The 22,867-nt window shown below is 42.6% G+C and overlaps 1 long non-coding RNA gene across 1 annotated transcript in view; it reads left to right on the top strand.

Annotated features, from left to right (window-relative positions):
• Window positions 1-21,007, top strand: part of LOC134413579 (uncharacterized) — a 34,302-nt gene extending 13,295 nt beyond the window's left edge. Inside the window, exons 2-3 of the long non-coding RNA XR_010026550.1 lie at window positions 19,447-19,692; window positions 20,519-21,007. This is a non-coding gene — a long non-coding RNA (uncharacterized LOC134413579). The remainder of the gene's footprint in view (window positions 1-19,446; window positions 19,693-20,518) is intronic.
• The last annotated feature ends 1,860 nt before the right edge of the window (window positions 21,008-22,867 follow it).

The raw sequence follows: 22,867 nt of genomic DNA on the forward strand, positions 1-22,867 counted from the left end.
TCAATCATCTGTGAGCATGATCCACCAGGAACTCCTCTTTTGAGAACTGCATTAGAAACAGACAAGAAGGGCACAAGAGTTATTCATTTCCATGGGGCTTGGGAGGCAGAAATATTCCTAGTGGATTGCGCTCTGTGTGGTCAGATAGACTTGGATCAATACGCAGCATAATGATGAGACAACATAACAGTGTTTTATAGCACACTCGTGACTGGCCACTCACAGATGTTTGTGGGCCATTCTGACAATGTCATCAGCCTCCTGTGCATCTCCCGCTCTATTTTCCAGTTTTAATGCTAAAACTAAACCTCAGAAAACCCGACTTCTGGGATATATCAATATTTGGAGGGTTTTCCTTCCATGCGCAGGCAAAGTTGTGCTATAAAATGAGCTGTCCCGTTCAACTGCATTGAGCTGTACAGACCACGTGGTTGCTGCTCTCTTCTTTGTGTAACTACAGTTCGTTGCAAATGCGGAAGAGAAGCAGGAAGTAGAGCCATGGCAAGGGAACAGGATTGCCCTCCCCCTCTGGAGAAACTCAAGGTGTAGATCTGTCCCAAGTTACAGAAACAAGTGTGAGACCATGGAGCACTGCAGAGTCAGCTTCCCATACATACTGGGGGAGTAATTTGTCTCTGCCTGGGATGCACTCCCAGTTGTGCAAGACGACACCCAACCAGGAACTGGGAAAATGATTGCTTGGGTGAGTCTTTAGTCAAATATAAATTATGGACTCAAGAGAGTCCAATATATGTACACTAGAGCTGGTCTAAACTTTTTCACCACTATCAGTGTGGCAGAGTGGTTAGAATGTTGGACTTGGACTGGGGAGTCCAAGTCCAACCCTCCCTGCTCCACCACATAGTTTACCTGGGGATCTTGACCCAGTCACTAGCTTTGGGCTTAACATACCTCTTAGGCTTGCTCTTTGGTTGAAAAGTTGAAATAAAAACAGATAGAAAGTTATCACCATTAGCTGAGCCCGATTCTGGTGTTCTGAATATGGGTAAAGTAAATGTGCAAGGTGGGGATGCAGGGAAGATCATGCTAGCCCCGCCCCTCTCATGCCTTTCAGTTGCCCTCTACATCTGGAGAATGACCTCTTCTATCCATGGAGTCTGTCCCTGATTTTCCAGAATTTGAAATCACAAGAAGAGCGTCCATCAGTGAAGGCCGATGGCTCCGATGTCAGTGAGGCAGTGAATCCTGCAAAGCTACCTTAGAAAGCTCCTTTAGCATTCTGATCGGTTCTGACTGAAACCCAGAATGGATTCACCACCCTACCGACATCAGAGCCACCAGGCTTCACTGGCCTCCATGGATAGAAGAGGCTTTCCCCTTCAGAGGGTCACCCTCCATATGTAGGGGGAAGTGAAAATGGCAGTGGAGGGGGTGGTGGAACTAGCATGCACATCCTCACTTCCCTTCCATGTGTGTTTATTTTACCCATATTTAGAATGCCTAAAAGGGGGCTGTGCTCTCCCCTCAGTTCAGCTATGTCTCCCCCATTGCTTATTGGCTATTTTCACCTGTAGCTGAGGCAGCAGTGATCAGGAAAGGGACTGATGGTCATGGAGACCATACTAGGTGAAGAAATATCCTAGAATTGTGTCCAATGACCGCAATGGTTTTTTAAATCTTCATTTCAAAATAAAATAAAGCTACATTAACAACATTGCAACAAGTGTGGTGGTTGTTTCTCTTCGCTCCTCTAATGCCATGTCTCTCACCTGCCCAAGGGTCTCTACTTCCCTTGCTCGGCTTCGTCCATTTTCTTCGGCTGCCCCTTACGCCTGGAACGCTCTTCCAGAACATCTGAGATTCACAAGTTCAATCGCAGCTTTTAAAGCTCAGCTAAAAACTTTTCTTTTTCCTAAAGCTTTTAAAACTTGATTTTGTTCTGACTTTTATACTGCCTGTTTGGTGCATTCTCTTCCCCTCCTTATTGTTTTATTATGATTTTATTAGAATGTAAGCCTATGCGGCAGGGTCTTGTTATTTATTGTTTTACTCTGTACAGCACCATGTACATTGATGGTGGTATATAAATAAATAATAATAATAATAAGAAGAAGAATATATCGGACACAGCCTTGCATTGTCTATATTCCAATTTCAATCAAAATTCAATCATTAGGCTGGCCAGGAGTGGGATAAAGTAAACAGGGGCCTGGATCGACCAGCAGCACAACGGGGAAACAGAGCTCATTATGCATAAAAGTTGGATTGGGTCTTTTATGCCATCTGCGTAGTCCCTTTAGGGCTGCCTCCTGAATGCTGGCCAATATTGTTCTAAGTGGAGGGTTTGTCCATATTTGCTCCCACATTTCATCTTCTGTTTGCATGGGGAGGTGTGCTTCCCACATGTTTTTCAGTGCCAGGGAGGAGCCTCCCACGTTGTCTAGCAATAAATCATGACGCCTAAACATACGCCTCATCTACACCAAGCAGGATATGTCACTATGAAAGCAGTCTATAAATGGCAGGAGCCACACTATATATAGCGATATTGAAGTGCACTGACAACTGTTGGGGCCCATTGACACATACCATATATTGTTTTCATATCACTATATCCTGCTTGATGTGGCTCCTGCCTTTTATAGACAGTTTTCATCCCGCTTTCATAGTGCAATATCCTGCTGAGTGTAGATTAGGCAATAAATGCTCAAAGGCAGTGAGGAGACAAAGATCTACTCCCTGGCCAAACCTGCAGTTTAGAAAAGTTCTGACTTGCCACAGTTGGAACCAGGTAGGCTTAATGCCATTTAACCAGAAATGGCTTGAGTGCTCGATACTGGAAAATATTTGAAGCAGTATGGGGTGTGCGCATGTGTGTCTTTAGGGAGGATGTGGTTAAGATTGCATTTATTATTTTGCAGTAAATATGAACACTTCCATTAGAGAAAGATCTACAGCCCATGCTTCCCAGACGCCGTTAAATAAAACCAGAGCGCTCAGGCAAACATCTGCATGGCAAGGGCTCCTGGGTTCAGTTGACTTTGTTGCGTGTAATTTAAACCAGTACAGAAGGGCTGAGCCATGTTCTGCCTGCCAATAAGCTGCTCTTTCAATTGAATTGAGATAGATCTCCTTACAAAAACCCTTCACAGCTACAAAATGCTTTCTGCCTGTAAATTAAAGGTCTCACATTTCCCCCCCCCCCCTCTCTCTCTATGCGGATCTCTGAAAGGTGAAAGCCTGCAGAAAAGCATCCATTGGGCCAGCTTTTTGCCTACAAAAGGATTCCTTCAGCTCCAGCTAGCCTCCTAGCATAGCTGGTTTCTGAAGGGACGAGAAACTACAAGAGCTGTGCCACACCTACCGGTTTCTGTCAGCACCCCTGCCGTTTCAAAGGTCCAAGTCTTTCAGTATTAGCCAAGTATGGCTACAGCTCCACACTCCACATTCATTCAAGCAATCAGAAGTTCCAGGGACCATTGCTTACAGAAGCAGTTTCCTTGTGAGCAGTGATGCCTCCAGATTTCATAATTAGTTGGCTCACTGGTTGAACTATGCCCAGACTCACCATTTTAACAAACCTGAACTGTTGTTTTACAAATTTGCTATTATGTTTCAAATTGATCACAAGCTTCTGAGCATGTGCAGCCTATATTCTAAATGCTACTTACGACCCTTTCTCTTGCTCATGGTAAACAGTGATTATATCATTTACTCCACAACCAACCATGTTTGAAGAAACAGCCAGGTACCTTTCTCTGTTTCATTCTCACATGTGGCTTGCTTTCAATTCAGGTGGTCAGACTCAGTACACTGTCCCTCTCTTTCTCTTATTGGATCAGATGTTGGTGATTGTTGTTCAAACAGAGTCACACGACATCAGAGGTATGGGAAATTTAAAATGCCGGTCAGCAAGCCTTCCTAAGCCATCATAGGAGAGGACTCACCACAGGGCACTTTGCTGATGGCTCTTAATCCTAACCTAAAGCCATCCCTGCAGTCTGTGAACCATTCGGTGGTGTTAATGCATCTCATTATACCTGCAAAAGGGCCACAAAACTTGCGTTGTACTGGGAAACTCTGCATTCCATAAAGCAAACTCCTAACACGAAAGGATTAAATGATTTTAACATCCCCAGTGGTTTCCCCTTGCACCTTTACACAAATTTCTGTCAAGGTGGCAAATGCATCAGTTCCAATGGCCTTTTCATTGTGCACTTAAGGGCCTGATGTTTGCATTGGTTTAGGCCAAAGATTTATTTATTTATTGCATTTTTATACCACCCTGGGGCCCATCCACACGTCGTACTCAGGCCGCTTCCATCCGCCCCCATTGCACCCCGAAAACGATTGTGTAACTTGCCTGTAAAAGAGACGAGGAAGAGGCGTCCTTGCCGGCGCCGGCGCCGCCACCCACCTCCCTCCGGGACGGAGAGCTCGGCGGAAGAAGGCGGGGTGGAGAGCGGAAGAAGCTCTCCACCCCACCTTCTTCTGCCGAGCTCTCCGTCCCGGCCAGCAAGGAGGGAGGTGGGTGGCGGCGCCGGCAAGGACGCCTCTTCCTCGTCTCTTTTACAGGCAAGTTACACGATCGTTTTCGGGGTGCAATGGGGGCGGATGGAAGCGGCCTGAGTACGACGTGTGGAATCCCCCCCAATAGCTGAAGCTCCCTGGGCAATTCACAAAAATTACTGCCCTCCAAGCCCTCCGTGTTCCGGCTGTCATGTCAAATGGCATGAAATGGGAAATCTGAAAACAAGATTGCAGTGGTTTGATGATCTATCATTTGCAAAAATATAAGGCAATAGAAGGTGGTGAAAGGAAGTGATCAGAAAGTGAAAATTGCGGTGTGGGGGGAGAGGAGGAACATGACTGGACTGGTCATAGTGCTGGAGAACATGTGATGGCTGCAAGACACAGCATCTGTTCTCCATTCACTTCTGTTTTTCTTGGTGCTCAGCCTTTGTAGTTCATGGCTTAGCATCATCTCAAGAACAAGTGACTGGAACAGAGGTGGCTTCGGTTTCTTTCTCTTACTAATCAGAAGTTAGAATGACCATTACGTTGCTGAAGTTTGATTCTTTGTTCTTTCATTGGCAATAGCTTTGTACAGATGTTATCTTGGAGGCTGCTCTGAGCTATGAAGAATCAGAATCCTGCTGATCTTTCTCTAATAGTCAGCCATGTGGCCAAGCCTGGAGTCATAGGGTAGAATACACAGTGGGAAAACATGGGAGGATTACAAGTAGATATAATCCTCCCTGCCACACACAGGCATTCTGTGAATGAGGCAAGGTGATTGCACATTGAAAGTCTCATGTGGAAGCTCCTTCAGTGTCTGAAACATAGGGAGCTTTATCACACCAGCGTTATACTGTGCAATCACTGCGAATTGCATGCAAAGGACTCCGAAGTTTTGCAGCTTATAATCTGCTATTATTGTGAAGTACTCCCATGCATCCTGCTTTAATTGTGCTATAAAAGCAAAAGACACGCTGTATTTTGATACTAGTTTTCGAGTGTATCATCCGAGCGGGGCGCAAGAGCAGGATTTGAAGAAAAATTAAACAAATGCTTACATCTGAGTAAGCTTTAAAGATAAAGGCATCAAAATTGGCACAGTAATAGATATTAAGGAGAGCTTTAAGCATATCAAATTTGAATCGGATTAGGTCATCCGTTGATTTTTTATGATTTTTTTACATTTCCCCCTTAAACCCACTTCCTGGTATGCAAAGGATCTTGCTGCCCGGTAGCAATAACAACAACGCCGACAGCTCAGCACTGTAGGGATAATTCGAGGGAAACAGGTATGTGGGATGAAGCTAAGGAAGTGGCTCCTGGGGGTGAATAGGTGGTATGCCTGGACATTGGGGGGCAAAACCCAGATGGATCCATCTTTGAGGCCACGTGTCTCACCAGTTTACCTATAAGTGATTTACAGAAGCTCATAGACACTTTAGTAAAGCCAATGGAGCATTCTGTTAAAGAAGTTTGGATACCAGTCCCAAACCTTTCCTCCCCGCTCCCACTAGGTGGGTAGGTGCTTCAAGAAGGTAAGAATACACAACAACTTCTCCTGACTGGTTTCACAATCATTTGCTTTATTCTTGAGTGCAGTCAATATAAACCGCCATTTTTGTATCAAATCCACCCAAACAGGGGAAAGTTTTAAAATGTTTCTATCAGCTCTATGCCAAGGCAATGAATTAAGCTAAATTATCCACAATCAGATGTGTAAATGGTCACAATTGTCCAAACAATAAGTGTTAGGGTACTATTGCTTTCCAGTCACTTTAAACTGCCATCCAACAAGCTGGTTCGAATTGTTGACATGCTTTCATGGCCTCCAGTGTACACAAAAAATATATAGTTAACCTTGCATGAGAAAATGCCTGAGGCTGAAATCCTATGAACACTTAGGTCCCAAACAGATGTTACTTTAAACATATGTCTAGCAGCAATGGTGCACACTCATTACTGGGCTCACAGATTTTCACGGGTCCTATTCACAATGTTGTCTGCATCCTGTGTGCCTCCCACCCCTTTTAGCCTTCTTTGTGTGACAAAGAAAGACCCCAGTAAAACCAAATTATTTTTGAGACGGAACTTGCTGTGATCTCCTTCTGTGTGCAGGAGAAGCAGCGCGATAAAAAAAAAGCCCACTGAATGGGCCACATGCATGTTACTTCTTCTTTCCTCTCCCTGAGAAAGAGGAAGTAATGAGGGACAAAAACATGGGCGGAGAAGCGACGGTAAAGAAACACATTTTTTCCCCGTGTGATGATGCTCAATGTCTTCTTTCTATTTTTACTCTAGAGTAGGCACAGTGGTCCCAATCAGGTTCTAAAAAACCCTTGTACTCACTATGCTAGCATCCTGATCTGGATTGGGTCCCCCTGAACCAGATTGGGGCCCTGCACCTATTCTAGAGTAAAAATGAAGGAAAATAAATAGCTGTTAGACACATATTTAAAATAATTTCTGTTTGGGCCCTTACTTGGGATGGAGTAAATCCCATTGAAAGTCAACGTTATTTCTGAATATACTCCTATAGGATTGCACTGTTCATCAGTTTAGAAGCCTAAACAAACTGTCTGGCTAGAATTGTAGTATAATATACTACTGAGTTAATGCCATGGTTTGTGTTATTGCATTGGCAAAGGAGTTTATATATCCCTACTAAGCACTTATTTGATAACACAGCAAGTCTTAGGATTGGCTCATAAGTCTTACATTCCATAAAGTTCTATCTTTAATGAATTGGAATCCCTCTGAAACTTCCACTATAATTCTAATGAGATTTTAAAGTACTTCAGCATTCCCTCCTCCCCCCAATATCAAGCACTTCTCCAGATTTTTGAACATCTGTCCTCTCTTGAAACAAAGTGGAACATAAGTTTCATAGAGAGGCACTTTCAATGATGAATGTTTTCAGTGAATTCCTTTATTTTCCCCCTCTATGCTGGCAAAGTGCCTGCAGAAATTCACTGACAGCCAAACCAAGGTAAATTAATTTACCCCATGCTTATCCTAGCGCAGTGCCGGTCCAAGATGTTTCATTCCCTGAGACAAAGGACAAGATGGTTCCTCCTTCCATTCCATGTCCAAGAGCCAACCAGACCGGCTGCTGAATCTTCCTGTAACACTGGAGATGGGACAGCACCCTTCACTGCATAAGAGGGTGCTGGCTAGGCAGAGCAGACCAAGCCATCTGGCGCACACAGTATTGTCTGCTCCCTAACATTAGCATCTGCCTTTTGAGGTGGCTGGATCACTCTGCCTAACGGTAGGGCTGGCTCTGCCCCAAACACATCACCCATATTGTTGCCACCTCACTAATATTTCCAGGGGTTCAGCCAAGACTCAAGCCAACCCAGGATGGTCTCAATCTCAGCATGCATACATAATTGTTCTGGGTTAATCGCGCCTAAATTTTATTTATTACCACTCTGTGATTATTTTCTTCAGAGTTGGATTTAGTATCATGATTACCATTTCAGCCATGTATTTAAAAGGAAGAAAATGCCTCTCATATACTCTTCCTCAATTGCCCTAAATTAAGACACATCCACACAGGTAGGGTTGCAGAAGCATTGAACTTTTAACAGCTGCAGGCAGAATTTTACAGAGGCACAGATTTCATTCCCAAACTGATAGGCACTTCTTGATCACCTAAGGTTTTAGGCCACAGCTAGACCTAAAGTTTATCCTGGGATCATCCAGGGTTTGCCCCTGCCTGAGCACTGGATCCCCTGTGTGTCACCTAGATGAACAGGTTTGACCCCTGGACGATCCAGGGTTAAACCTTAGGTCTAGCTATGGCCTTAGTATGTGTGATTGAGCTGATCAGATCATCCGTTCTTTTGCTCCAGAGATATTGGTGAGATGGCACTGGCAGGCTCAGATAGGTTTGTGGGTTTGCTCGTGAGGATTTCTGCTAGAATGGTGATGAGCTGGTGCCCTCCCTTTAGGATCCTACATGGTTCCCACTCTCTCCACCCACCTATTTCTGGTCCACATGTAATGCTAATTAGGGGCCTATGGCCAACTCTAGTCTGCCTAGGGTCCCAATATGGGCCTCCAAGGTTCCACAGTTGGCCTAGCCCCCATTTCCTTGACCATTGATTGTTTCCTGGCCTTTGGACATCCCCCCTACATTCTAAAAGGTTGAAATGCCCCACCAAAGGCTTAGTTACTAGCAGTAAAAGTTTTAAGCTAAAGCTGGTATTTTTGTCACACCTCTTTTGCCTTTGGGCCCACCCAACACAACTGGAATGTGGGCTCCTGAGAGCTTCTCTAAAATTGAATTCAGCCCTTAGGTTGAAGGAGGGTCAATACCCCTGTACTAAACCATGGTTTACTGTTATGTGGATGACCTTGCATGAGCCCAAGTAAAGTCTGGAGCTTGCGTGCTCCAACCTCTGCTCCCCTCCTCCTGTACGACCAAGAGGAGGACTTCAGCACGTTTAGTTTCACTTTTAAAGAATTTTGGCATAGTGCAACATTTGAACCAGGGATCCTGGTTTAAAACAAACTATTTAATTTAATAAGCCAGCTTCTGAACCCATGGTGTGAAGACGGTTTATTTAGCAACTGGCTAGAATTTGTTTTAAATCAGGGCCTAATCTACACCAAGCAGGATATTGCACTATGAAAGCAGTATGAAAGCTTTATATAAAAGGCAGGAGCCACACTACTGCTTCACAGCGGTATTGAAGTGCACTGGCAACTGTTGCGGCCCATTGACACATTCCATATACCGCTTCCATAGTACAATATCCTGCTTGGTGTAGATTAGGCCCAGGACTCCAGCTTTGAAGGTAATGCTAAGACAGGATTCTTTAAAAGTGTGCTAAATTCTGTCAAAGTTCTCATGGGAGAAGAAAGGGCAGGGGAAGAGACGCAAGCCATAGTCCTTTCTCAGGATCATCCACATAGCACTAAACCCTGGTTTAGCATTATGTGCAAGCCAAACTACTGTGTAAGGATTTGAAATAACAGATCCTAAATACGCCACTGACAATCTAAAGAAACCCAGCAATGTGCATCCAGACCCAAGAAACTGAACTGATTTCAGAAAGACTCACAAACTAGTTTTATGTTCTTCAACATGTTGTTTCTTTCTTTCTCTGTCTGCACATGTGCGCAGCATATGTAATTGTTTCACTCAGCAGTTGGTTAGAACAAAATTCATTTCAAATTGGGGCATTTTCTGCATTCGTCGTTCATATTTACATTTGTTCAGGTTAATAGACCTGACAACCTTTTCCTGTTCCCATCAGGGTGCTCTAGCTGACAGCCTGTGGGAGAGGTTGCATCTGCCACTCTTCTCCATGCACCAAAATATGTTTAGCTTTTTTTTCTCAGATCCTATAAAACAAGCCCAGCTCATATTAGATTCAGAGTTACAAAATATACCAAGTGAAGGTGTGGCAGCTTCTGCTTTCTGTGTTCTTCCCAGTATTATCCAAAGAGGGATAGATGAAAATCTCGTTTGGGTGTTTTTTTATTTTAATAAGAACTTTCCAAACTTTGCAAATGTCTTTGTAAACAGAACAGAAAGAACTTGAGATCTGACAAATTCGAAAGTGGAAGACGCTGAAACTGACAGATTTGACCACCCAGGCAGGGCTTTGTGTACATAGCTCTTAGAAGTTTGGATATGAATCCCTATGCATCAACTATCTTTGTGGTGTGCTGAATTTAGGCTTGCCACCTTTTTTTCTGATAGGCTTCACATCTTCAACAGCTATATGGCAGTCAGGCACAATGTAGTCTTCTCCATGCCAGGAATAGTTGTACCTATTGAATTTGGCTGGTGCAGATGGGTAGGAATTTAGTTTGGTTCCTTTTCAATAAGAATTTGCCAAAATTTGTACATTTTTTCATATACAGGATGGAAAAAGCTTGAGATTTTAAAAAATTGAATGTGGGAGAAAGTGAACATGACAGATTCGTCCATCCTCAATCCAAACAGTGTCACTTTTAGAGGCATGCAAGTTTCAGATGCATGTTACATCTTGCCTGTTTTCCCCGTACAACAGGGGTGTGGAACCTGAGGGCCAAATTTAATTTTGGAGAAGCTCTTGGGGACTGCATTCCAATAGGGGGTGGGGCAGGGTTTTTTTAAAGCAAGTTTTCCAACTGCACAAATGCCCTGTCAAGACACACACACACCTGCCCAAGCCAAACACATTATTTCTCTTTCACGAATGGACAGATTATCACCAACACTAGTAGCACCTTAAACGTAAAGACAGATTGACAGGGCCATACAGATACCCAGAAAGGATGACAGACTAAGATAAGTACACCACTGGTTGTCACCTACAGCACCCCAATTAAAACCATTGCAACGGATCATCAGTGAACTCCAACCCATCATCAGCACAGACACTCTCTCACAAGCCTTGGAAGGCAGACCAGTCCTGGCCTACAGACACCCTCCCAACCTGAAGCAGATGCTAACCAGCAGTAGTACACAGGACAGAGGGACCAGACCATGCAATAGACCCAAGGGCCAACTCTGCCCCCACATCTATTCAGGCAACACTGTCACAGGACCCAGCAACATCAGTCACACCATCAACTGCACATTATCAGTTTTCCAACTGCATATTTTTTCCCCAACTGCACATTTTGTGTTCATCTGCACACTAAAAAAAAACTGTGTGCAAATGATGGGGTGGGGTCAAATGATCAAGAGTAAGAACTAATGGATTATTTTCTGCCTTTTTTCTACTTGGTTGGGGTACTAGACAGGGATGTCCACTTTCCCCATTGATGTTTGATTTATGCTTGGAACCACTGGCATGTGCCATTACGCAAAGCAGCAATATTCACAGTTTTGTACATGTTGACTTAGAATTCAAAATTATTCTGTATGTGATGATCATTTATTGTTTATGTCAAAACTCCAGTCATCGGTTCTGGCCTTGATGAAACTGATTAATACTTTCAGTGATTTGTCTGGCTATTCAATTAACTGGTCAAAGTCAGAAATAATGCTGATTGGAGATAAGCTACATTCTAGTATATTAGCCAACTGGCAATTCTGTCGGTGACCTAATTCCATCACTTATTTGGAAATAATTGTTCCCAGAGACATATCTCAAAAGATTAAGTTAAATCTAAATAAGTTGATCAGTGATATTTTATGAGATACTGATAGATGGGCATCCTTAAAGTTAAGTTTATGGGGCAAGGTTAATACAGTTAAGATGAATACTATACCTTGATTTGTTTACGTTATATGTGGAATCCCTTTATCTATACCTAGTAAATATTTTCAAAAAATTAATCCTTTGCTTTGGAAATTCTTTTGGGGTTCCTCTCTACCAAGAAAATCTCTGAAAAGGATGCAACTTCCAATCAAAGATGGTGGGTTTGGCCTTCCAGACCTTGCTATATACCATCAGGCTTTTTTGGTCACCTGCACCAAATTTTGGTCCTTTCCACTTAGATTCAATTTTCCACCTTGGTCAGTTTTGGAATCATCCTGTCTGGAGCCTCTTTCCAAATAGATGGCATTAGGTTCTGGGCATATTAAAGTGGAAAGGGCTCCTCTCACAATCTTAGCAGTTAGAGATGTGTGGAATATAACGTGATTCCAATTAGTTTGTTCCATTTTCTCATGCTAAATTGATTATATGGGGAAATCCAGCTTTAAAAAGTGGAAAGAAATTGTTTTGCTGGCAGACAGTATGAATTTTACCCTGGATCAATTATTGGGTGCAAATGATGAGATTTTTGGGGGTTTTTTTCCAGCTTTGTGTGATAAATTTTAATTATCGGCCATAGCTGAATGGCAGTATTTGCAACTGCAACACTTGTTAGAAACTAGATTTGGCCCTGTGGCTTTTACTGCTTTAGAATCTCTTTTATTATTGGAAGCACTTGTGGCTAACCAGATAAATAGACCCACAATTCATGTTTATAAATACTTATTATCAGTGAATAAATATGACACAAGGGGGATTCAGCAGGAATGGAATAGGGAATTGGAATGTCCTATTTTATCAAATGAATGGACCTTTGTTTTGGCATCAGTATCTGATATGTCAATGGATCTCCAGTTATGTCTTATCCAGCAAGAAAATATTGTTTCAGGTATATTGGCCGCCATAGCATCTGTTTAATAAAGGTTTGTTCAAATCAACTAATTGTTGGAACTGTTATACAGCTAATGGTTCTTTTGTTCCTATGTTCTGGAAATGTCCAATAGTCATCACCTTTTGGGAGGAAGTTATCAGACACATAAATTTTATATTAGAAAGCTCTTTAATATTTTCAGATGTACATGTTATCTTAAATCATGTACCAATTTCTTGGAAAACAACACACAGTCAATGTAAATTGATTTTTCGTGCCCTTTGACTACCAAAAGAATTATTCTACAACATTGGAAAGATAAAACCACACTCCTTATAATGCAATGGATTGAAGACTTAACAACATTAGTAACATTTGAAAGACTGGTATACAGGCATCACTTATGAACGGACTTAGACATTTTGTCTGCCTTTATGGATGTTTATAGATTAAAGTAAACTATGCTACTTTACCTCTCTCTCTCTCTCTCTCTCTCTCTCTCTCTCTCTCTCTCTCTCTCTCTTCATTTAGAAATTGTGATATTTGAAACTGAGGCTTTTGAAGTATGTAGTTGTATATGTCTATTTTATATTATCTTTATTTATTTATTTTAGGGTTTTTATTTTGTTTAAAAATTCACAATAAAAAATGGAGGGGGGAGTTTTGGCTTAGTGTTCTTATTGCCAGTAACTAAACCTTTGGAGGGGCATTTCAACCTTTTAGAATGGGAGGAAACCAGGCACAAAACCAGGGAACCATCATATTATTATTATTTACATTTATATACTGTCCCATAGCCAAAGCTCTCTGGGTGGTTTACAAAGATTGAAACATGGAACATTAAAAACAAATATACAAAATTTAAAACCATAAAAAGCATAAAAACAGATTACATACAATATCCATCTATTCTGGGTCAGTTAAAAACTCAACATATGCTGTTAAATGCCTGGGAGAAGAGAAAAGTCTTGACCTGGCACCGAAAAGATAACCATGTTGGTGTCAGGCAAGCCTCTTCTGAGAGATCATTCCATAATTGAGGGGCCACCACTGAAAAGGCTCTCTCCCTTGTTGCCTTCCCCCAAGCTTCCCTCGGAGTAGGCACCCAGAGGAGGACCTTAGATGTGAAGAGTAGTGTATGAGTAGGTACATGTCGGGAGAGGCGCTCCATCATGTATTGTGGTCCCAAGCCATGTAAGGCTTTATAGGTTAAAACCAGCACCCTGAATCGGGCTTGGAAACGTACAGGCAGCCAATGCAAGTGGGCCGGAGTTGGTCTTATATGTTCAAGCCTTCTGGCTCTGGTTATCGATTTGGCCACTGCAATTTGCACAAGCTGCAGCTTTTGAACCATCTTCAAAGGCAGCCCCACATAGAGCACATTGCAGTAATCTAACTTGGAGGTTATGATTGGTAGTTGGGGGAAAAGTGGTGGACCAGGGGCATGGGGCATGGCAATCGAGAGATCTCAGAAGAAGTGGATTGGGACCTCAGGCCTGAGATTCTGCAGCCCTGCTGCCCAAGTTTCCCCTGGGACATAACATTGGAAGCACAAGACATTTAGGGCACAATCCAATCCATGTTAGACAGAAAAAAGTCCTACAGCTCCCAGCATGCCCCAACTAGCAGGGCTTGTAGCTAAGGCCACCCTTAGCAAACAAGTCCTAGCCAAGCATAGGCAGTCTCTAAACCTGCTGAGTGATTAACTGGGCCCTTAAAAACATAAAGAGTCTACACTCATCTCCAGTGTATGTTCTATAAGCAGGCATGGGAAGTCTCTTGCTACTTTCATCTTACAATCTGAGTGCTGATGGCAGAATTGTCAAACTGATTAGTGCGAGTAGGAATAGGAGAACCAGTGGTGTTTGAGCTCACTGGAATTCTCCAAACGTGAATCTGAAGTTTGATTCAGTTCTCCTCCCCCCCTTTTCGTGTCTGCCCTGTGTTCCCGTTTGTTCGAATGGAAAAAATGCATATTTCGAACAGGGAAAGCGTGCATTTCTGTACACAATTTTCAAAATTGTGCACTTCCCCCTTCACTAAGGTGTGAAAATGTGATATATATTTCAAAAGCCACATCTCCCTCCCCACAAATGCATTTTTTTCAAACGTGATCATAAGTTCAGGAATGTGCAATCTTTTTTTTTAAAAAAATGTGCTCCTTCTTGCATTTCCATTTGGGTTTGTGAACAGGGCAAGTTGGGGCAATTTGCAAATGGAAGCGACATTTTTCTGCATCACTAAATGAGAGGCAGATCTACACCAGCAGGATATAACACTATGGCTATAGCTAGACCTAAGGTTTATCCCTGGATCATCCGGGGGTCAAACCTGTTCATCTAGGTGACACACAGGGGATCCAGTGCTCAGGCAGGAGCGAACCCTGGATGATCCCAGGAAAAACCTTAGGTCTAGCTGTGGCCTATGAAAGCAGTATGAAAGCGGTATATAAAAGGCAGGAGCCACACTACTACTTTATAGCGGTATTGAAGTGCAATGTAGGATCTACATTACTGCTTTATAGTGGTACTGAAGTGCACCGAAAACTGTCGGTGCACTTCAGTACCATCTTCACCAAGCACATCTTCACCAAGCAGGATATAACACTATGAAAGTGGTATGAAAGCAGTACCTGGTATATGTCATGGGCCCCAAGAGTTGTCAGTGCACTTCAATACTGCTACAAAGCAGTAGTGTGGCTCCTGCCTTTTATATATCACTTTCATAGCAGAATATCCTGCTTGGTGTAGATGAGCCCTAAGGCAGGGGTGGGGACACTATGGCCCTTTAGATGGTCTTGGACTCAAACTCTCATCAGCTTCAACCATTATCCAAGCTGGTTGGAATCCAAAAACATCTGGAGGGGCACAGCTTTCCCCACAGAGCGTGCATCTGCCCAATAGGGTGAATCAAAGAACAATCCTAAATTGGCCTGGAGTAGCTCCATTTTTAGCTAACTTGTGAACGCCCTGTGGGCAATTTAATAAACTCTCTTATTTCCATCAGAACCTGTAGACATCACAAACAGTCTTGTCTCCTTGCTTGTTTTTTCAAGTTTCCATCTCCCTTTAAAAGCCATACTAATCTCCACAGCCTAACACCTAATATTGTTTTAATAGGATTTCCTTCCTCACCTTCCTTCTTCAAATGAGGCACTTGATCTTCCTTTCTATTCCAGGGAGCAAGCTCATAAAATACTTCTATTTGCTAGTGGGTTTTCTACAATTAAAGAACACTCTCTGTGTACACTAGAGCTGAGTAAACCCACTTTTCTTCCTGCCTTATGTTTATGGATCCAGCTCAGGGCTTTGGCAGCAATAAATATTCTGCTTGGCCTGTTTTTTGTTTTGTTTGTTTTTACCTAGTACAAAATCTAAAATTATCTCCAGCTTGATTAATATAGAGACTACCTAGTTTTTCCTCGATGATCCACTAGTAAAAGGGGCCTGTGTGTGCTTCACCCAGGATGGAAAAATGCTTGAGTAATAGTTGAACTGTATATTTGCAAATGGGGGATCTGGCACTTTCCCATTTCTTGTTCCCAGAAATCCTAGGGAAAACTTCAGCTCTAACCTGATCTTAATTTGAATGTCTGCAGATCCTTCCCCACATTTCATCTTTGGACTCTGAACATACAACTACTGTAACTTTGCTATTAAGTCATCCTCCCACCCCCAATCACCCCATACACCAAAAATCTGCTTTTTGTAACATTTTGCCTGATAAAAAGATCTGGAGATCTTGAAAGCCCGCACATTTTGTAATCTTTGGGTTGGCCTAATAAAGGTATTATAGTAATATGGATTGACTACATTTGTTTTGGTTTATTTGTGATTCGTTTGCCACTTTTTCATTTAAGAACGTAAGAAGTGCCATGCTGGATGAGACCCAAGGGTCCATCTAGTCCAGCACTCTGTTGTCAGCCAGGGATCAACAAAGCAGAACATGGTGCAGTTGCCTCAGCTTTAATGAAGTATAGATATGGCTTAAAAAAAAAAAACAGGACATTTTCTGCCATTGAGCTCCAAGAGGTCTTTTGCTGCTATATCATCACATTTGAATTACCAATGATTTTCTTTCTCAGGCAAGAAGCAGTGGGTGGGGGGCATAAAAGTTGCCCCTTCTATTGTGTTCTTCAAACGCTTGCGCTGAAGGTCATAAAAGCCAGCCAGCCTAGTGACTGATTGTTACCCTTTATGACCGATGCTAAAACATTCTGCCTGCAAAGTACCAACAATAAATGCTCAAAAAGGACAGGAAGATCTTGAGATCAGTTCCAATGTTAAAATCGGTTTGGGGAAATTCATTCTATGAGATACAAATCGCCAGAATGGATGAATGAAGAAACTTGGGACTTCCCACATCATCTCCTCCTCCTCCTCCTCCTCCTCCTCCCAGAAAAGAAATCAGCAATATTTTGTTAGTTTGTTTCAATATATCGAGAAGATTTGTAAAGTGTGTGTTGAGCAAAACGCACTGTTCTGTTCTCTTTGGTCTGTAACACTCAAGAGAGCCTGGCTAGGTGTCGCTTTGTGAGCTGCACAAGCATGGAACACCGTGTAGAAGACTCCGATTTGCTATTATTCACCCGTACCGCTTTCTTGCTGACTAGTTCAGATTGTAGCAATGCACGACTGTTGGAAGGGTTGTCTGGAAGCTGCCAGCCAATCAGTCAGATCCCCAAGTCTGACTGATTGGCTGCGTTGCAGCCACATTAATTTCTCCTTCATTCTCCTACAAGTATAAGCTGGCAGACAAAAATGTGAGCAAAAGCAAGTGGCTGAGCTGGAAAAGCATTTGCATGTTGGCTGTGAAATCGGAGAGGTTTCAAATAAGCTAGAGCTCCTTTTTCTTCCTTACCCTCTCTGTTGCTGTTCCTCACCTCATGGCAGCAAACCCGCTTATACTAGTTGGAAAGTAGCTGGGATGGATGAGCCTCCTACATATGCCCCTCTTCTTTCTCCTCTGTGTGCCAAGTTTATTTATGTATTTATTTATTTCAGCATTTATTACAATCCACTAGTGCATCACCACCAAAAAGACCCTGTACCCTGATTGCTGCCCAGCTAATCTCTGAGAACGGGGGCACCTAACCAGTATATCTGATCTCAGTGAACGGGTGGCGGGGGAGGTTTTGGTAACAAACACAGAATTTCCAACCTCACGTTTGCTGCAAAATGTGCAAAGTATGTGCAAAAGCAGTTGCAGGGGAGAAGTAGTGGCTGGAAGAGAGATGTTGAATCTTTCCAGCACATGCTGCTTTCCCTCTGTAACTCCTCTCTCAGGCCATTTCCCATCACTAGTCAGGGCAACCATATGTGCTTCCTAGGCAAGAAGAGAAAAGCAGCCAGGAGGAGGAATTGCACGGGGAAGAGGTGATCAGGGCAGATTGAACCTCCTTGTATTTTTCCTTGCAAATGCTTCTGTTGCCACTTGGAATGCTTGGCAGCAGAGCAGGAGCTGGGAATCCTGAATTTGCTGCTGAACATGCTGCTCTGCCCAGGGAAGTGGCAAGGGCAGGGCCTTGGGGCCAAAGTCCATGGTCTACCCCTCCCCATGACCACCCAGAGGGCAGGAGTTGCTGAGGGCAGCATGGCAGCAGAAGCAAACGTCATGATGATGCTATGCTATAAGTGAGCTTCAAATGCAAAACTGCACAAGCTCAGAGGATTGGGGGAACATTCTAACGTATCAGAAATGTAGAAGGAATTGTAAAGTATGGAATGGTGGTTGGTGGGGGAAAAGAGATGTTAGTTTTGTGCTTCAACACACAGCTGTCTAAAGTCACCCCACCCTCACCTCTGGTAAGGCCATTAAGACCAGGATCTAGAATTCCCTAGCCATAGGACTGATTCTGACCCAAACTGACCCAGAACATTCCCTTAAATGGGACATCTGAGCAGTGTTTAGGTTTTCCAAGGCATGCAGAGAGAGCATTCTGGATGGCTGTCCCTCCACTCTAGAATACACTTCCCCTAGAGACCTACCAAAGCTCAAGGCTGAGCATGTTTTAAGTTGTTTACTACTTCGCAAGGTGATGGCATGAAAAACAATGACAGGGAGAAGGAGACTGCCTGAATTTGACACTGACACACACGTCGTGATTCAGCATAACAGGAACTGTAGTTCTGCTGCAGTCACTAAAATAAGATGGCAACTCAGCTACCCTGCTGGGAAGAAATATTTACTGATTATGGGAGAAACCCTGGCTGCCTTGAAAATTGATGTGCCAAACTGTTAGTTGAAAATATTGTATTCAATACCAATTAAAACAATGCATTGTTTTTCTTAATCTCACCATGAGTAAAACAAGGTTTCTAGGATGGTAGGAGACTTTCTTTCTTCCCCCTCCCCACCTTCCAAGTGAACTTCCATGCAACATAGTCAGCTTATGATGACAGAGCTTTTTAGATGCACATTAAGCTCTTTCCTTACAAGCTTGTAGTGACAAATTTAACATGGCCAAGGATTATTATTATTTTTACCAGTTAAAGCCTACCTATTCAATATAGCTGAGAATCTGATGTATGTTAACACAGATGTGTGTTATGAAGAACCATACAATTCTCCCTTTGTTGACATTTGTAGCTATGATTGCATTGCCTGCCCGTATGTTTCCAAGCCTGATTCACAGTGCTGGTTTTAACCTATAATGCCTTACTTGGCTCGGAACCTGAAGCCTTACATGGCTCAGGACCATGATGGAATGCCTCTACTCCCAAGCATTTAATGACATTTAGTGGCATATGGTGGGGCATTTATGCCAGTCATCTAAATAGCTCTAGTATTATATTGAAACTGTTTTTAGCTGTCTAAATTATTTTAAATTTTGCATATGTAAATTTTTATGCTGTATTTTATGCTGTATTTTTACTGTGTATTTTATTATTGTAGGAATTGTTATAAATCACCCAGAGAGCTTCAACTATTGGGCAATATAGAAATGAAATGATTGAATGAATGTTCTTTATCAGCAATAAAGGGCAAGACAAAATTTCACTTATGTCAAGGAACCTATTTGGGGGTTGAAGTTCAGCACCTTGGATAACTCCTTTGGAGTCTTGGCTGGTTCTGACTGAAGCCCAGAATGCATTCACAGCCCCACCAAAATCTGAGCTACCATCCTCCACTGCTGCTAAAGTAAAGACTGTGCGCTTGTAATTACTCTAGACATAAGCTGCTGGTAAGGTAGCTACATACAGGCCACATCCATGAGAAGCTAGCAGGTTAATTATCTTAGAATTAATTTACAATTGTTACAAGGGAACCCATGTGAAATTGCTGCTTTTAGATAAAATAACTGAGATCACAAAGTTGATGCTACTAATGCTGTTGGCTGCCCCCCTTTTAAAATAGCTATAATTAATCTTAATTTGTCTATGTCTGGAGGCAACTGGGTTAGAGAACTAAGAGCTAATTCATATATTACAGTCAACTGTTTATTTGTATATTTAACAGCTCACAGGTAAGGATGGGAGGAGAAATTCACCCAGTTCACATTTCAACATAAACTTATGCAATTCCACACTTTCAAAGCAATGCACGAAATGAAAATCAATTATCCTTCAAAATTTGCACTTTTTCAAATTCTGCAACAGACTTTTCCAATCAAGAAGTGTGTACAAAAATGAGTATATTAGCAGACCATGCACACAAACTGTGAATATTGGCAAAAATAACATTAAAAATTAAGTTAAATATGCATATGTAAGGAGAAATGAGCATAAAAATACATACCAATTTTTAAGCAATCTCTTTTTTAAAAGCTTCTCAAGGTTTGGGATGAAGAAGATTTAAAATTGGAAAGATGAGAAACAGAGAAATAGAAATTGAGATTCATCCATCCCTACTCACAGGCCTACATACATGAGCAATGTCAAATAATGCGTGAATCCTGTTCATGGACGTTCCTCCAATGGTGTTCTATCAGGGCTACATAATATGCTTCTGTGATTCTTTCCTCTAGTTTGTTTAAAACAAAAAGCAGCTGCAGGTGACTTCAGGGTTGAGTGGTGGACCAGTGAAGAGGAAGGAGATGCAGCTTAACCTTTCTCCTTGGACCAGGTGTCCAACCAAAACCATCTCACTTCCAGCTGCTGCTGTTTTGCTGGCAAAAGAAAAAGTTTGGGATCCCGCTACCTTTCCCCCGACAGGCAGAAAAGCTGCTTGCCTAGGCAGTTTGGAGCAAACAGCTTGCTTGAAGCTAAAGCGTTACATGACTCTTCCTACCTGCCAGTCTTCTGCTTGGCCTTGCATCCACCTTTGCATTCGAAAAACAACCACCATCCCCATTGTGGAGAAAGGATAAGAAAACTACATGCAATCTGTAACCCGGCCCTGATGCAACATTGCTGGAGCAGTGTCTTTACACATTCCAAAACTTAAGCAAGCCGATCACACCGTTTCATGTTGATAAATGAAATTAAACCATTCTCGTGTTTAAGAAATATGTAACGTTTGTTGTGGTGTACATAGATGCCACTCTTCTACAACCGTGTGAACATTGCAATTGTATAGAAAAGAATAGCCTTCACACACAGACACAGTGAAACTGTGCGTGCTCGATATATCCAGATGAAAACAGTATTTCACAAGACTTCCTTATGGTGTGGTTCAAGCATAATTTCAGCTGAATGAAATACATGCATTTAATTTATTCTTCGTCACTCTCTAGCTACATAATCATGGTGCTAATTATCAACACTGCAGGCCTTGAATTGGCACATTTATCTCTAGCTTATGGCTGTTAGGCCAACTGACCTACAAGGTATTTCAGGTCCCCACACATGGAGGATTTATTCTACCCTGCTAGCCTGCCTGATTGGCCTCTTCATCAGTCACTGGTAACCCTGCTTGGAATGTAAACTTCCAGGTCAGGCCTCGGCCATTGCCTCAGCATCATTTAACTTAGCCATCTGCTCAAGATGCTGCTCTCTGCCCTGCAGCTTGACTCTGGCTGTCTTCTACAAGATTCTTGAAGCGGTTTGCAACTGACAAAGAATTATTCAGGCGGAAACAGATGAGTGAAGTCTTATTAGACTATGAGCCTAATCTGTGGATCCCCATCATGGCTTCTGTTATTTGATCATGCTGGACTCTAGGTAGAGTGTGAACGAAAGTTAGAAACTAGCAGATTGTTCAGGGATAGGAAACTTCCCTCTAGAGCCGCTATGGTGTAGTGGCTAGAGTGTTGGACTGTGAGTCGGGAGATCCGGGTTCTAGTCCCCACCTGAACATGGAAGCTCACTGGGTGACTTTGGGCCAGTCACAGGCTCTCAGCCCAACCTACCTCACAGGGTTGTTGTGAGGATAAAATGAAGAGGAGGAGGATTATGTATGGCCTTGGGTTCCTTGGATGAAAAAAGCTATGATGTAAATGCAATAAATAAATAAATAAAGTCTAATCCAGACTGTGGGACTCCCCAATCCAGCCTGTGGAACTGTACCCCAGCCACACTCCTCTCCCTTACCTGGCATGACCTTCATCCTCCACATAGTGTGCAATAGGGATGACCAGCTGAGAAGCGGAGAGGTCCCAATCTTCATCCCCTTTGTAGCATGCCACACAATGGAAATAAAATTCAGCCTGGCGTGGATCAGTTGAGAGGGGTGGGATTGTCATTCCCATAATGGGGCACTGGATAGGGAGGTTTAACCACACTACCCAGCATGCTGCAATGGAGAGAATGCCCCCCTCCTTAGATGATTTGCATGGATTAACTAAGGGGAGGTCTGGGAAGTGTTTGTGCATGAATGGTGTGAATGGTGTGTGGGTGTAAAAAAGAGTGAGGGGTGGCCATGCCTGCTTTGGCCCTGCCCACTGCTAACATGTGCCCCCTGAGATGATATGACCAAAAAAAGGTCCCGTTGCCCTACCCCACCCACTCCAAGGCACATTGGTACATGTTATGATTATTTATTTATAACACACTGGCATTTACCCTGCACAGTCAGTGCACATGGTGCATGAAAGATAAGGCAATAAAAGAGTCTGATAATGGATGTGATGGAGGTGTGAATTAGAACCCAAAGTTATCAATCATCTGGTTAATTTTAGTGAACCACCCAGAGAGCTTTGGCTATTGGGCAGTATGGAAATGAAATGAAATGAAATAAATAAATAAAAACAATTGTGGATTGAGGTACGGATAACCACTAGTTGATGTGTTTATCTATATTAAATCAGCTAAAGAGCTCAAATCCCACAAGGAAAAAGAAATGGGGAACAATGGATTGTCTCTTTGCAGGGATTTAATTTCTGACATATTTCATAAGCAATTCAACTCATTGCCTCTTTGGTCTCCTTTCTTTTGGT

The sequence above is a fragment of the Elgaria multicarinata genome, chromosome 1 (assembly GCF_023053635.1).
Source record: "Elgaria multicarinata webbii isolate HBS135686 ecotype San Diego chromosome 1, rElgMul1.1.pri, whole genome shotgun sequence".
NCBI classification, from domain to species: Eukaryota; Metazoa; Chordata; class Lepidosauria; order Squamata; family Anguidae; genus Elgaria; species Elgaria multicarinata.